This window comes from Myotis brandtii, unplaced genomic scaffold (genome assembly GCF_000412655.1).
Source record: "Myotis brandtii unplaced genomic scaffold, ASM41265v1 scaffold1170, whole genome shotgun sequence".
Classification (NCBI taxonomy): Eukaryota; Metazoa; Chordata; class Mammalia; order Chiroptera; family Vespertilionidae; genus Myotis; species Myotis brandtii.
In genome coordinates this window covers 720,468-721,527 of record NW_005354050.1, presented here as the reverse complement: position 1 = coordinate 721,527, position 1,060 = coordinate 720,468, and the positions used below count along the sequence as shown (strand labels likewise).

The 1,060-nt window shown below is 45.3% G+C and overlaps 1 long non-coding RNA gene across 1 annotated transcript in view; it reads left to right on the top strand.

The window, feature by feature from the left end:
• The first annotated feature begins 596 nt into the window (after positions 1-596).
• Positions 597-1,060, top strand: part of LOC106724074 — a 2,055-nt gene continuing 1,591 nt past the window's right edge. The window contains exon 1 of the long non-coding RNA XR_001359828.1: positions 597-704. This is a non-coding gene — a long non-coding RNA (uncharacterized LOC106724074). The remainder of the gene's footprint in view (positions 705-1,060) is intronic.

Genomic DNA, 1,060 nt, shown 5'->3' with positions numbered 1-1,060 from the left:
TTTTATTCTATCACCAATGGATTTAATACATGTAAGTCTTATTTGGATTGTACTGTATCAAATAAGGTGCAAAACTGCCATTCTCTGGAGCATTTTCTCAATCCTTTGAGATTTTGCTTCCCAGCAATTGTCAGTTTGGCTCAAATAAACTCACAAAAATTCTTACAGGTTTGAATATTTCTTAGGTTGACATAACCCAAACTGATCCATTTCCTCAACATAATTTTAAAACCACACAGCTAGGGGTGCAAAGGGGAGTGTGTGTGTGTGTGTGTGTGTGTGTGTGTGTGTGTAAGAAAGAGGAGAGAGGGAGAGAGAGAGAGTGAGGGAGAAGGAGAGAGAGAAAGAGGGAACAGGGAGGGAGACAACCTCTCTAAATCCTTAAGTCCCTTTTAAATAACAGATACATAATAAAAACCTAAAGGAAACCACATTAGAAACACAGAGAGGTTTGCAAAACAAGAGGCTTCTTTCATCCCAAAAATACCAAACCAACACAAGGGGAGAAAAAATGAATGCAATGGATCCATGTGCCAAAGTTTTGGTCCTGCCTCATGGAGACACTACAAGCAAAGCCAAAACAAATGTGATAATTCACCTGATTCATTCCCAGGCTGTACCTCAAACACACTATGTATTTGCCGGCTCACTGGTCAACACAGAGAAAAACACTTGTTTTCATTCTCAGTAAGGAACTCTGGGAGGTAACTTGGGCAGGCACCAAGAGAACAGCATTAGAGGAAAATGGGAGGGCTGGGGGCAGAGAAAGAGCGAACCAGTATGTGGCCTGCAAACTACAACAATGCAACCTCCATGAACAATTCGCCTCTGTCCTCTGGTAGATGTAGGTGTGCTGTTCTGTTGTGCTGTGTTTGTTTTTGTTGTGTGTGAGTGTCACTCGATGTGCCCTGGCATTTCCCCTCAGTCGGGGGAGTGGAGGTTGGGGTTCGGGTTTGGGAGAGCTCGGGTGAGGGCAGAGGAGGTGGGCAGGAGCCCGCAGCCATGGGCTGGGTGGGTACCTGTAGGCGCTGTGCCTCCTGAAGCTGCTTTCTGTGCAGTC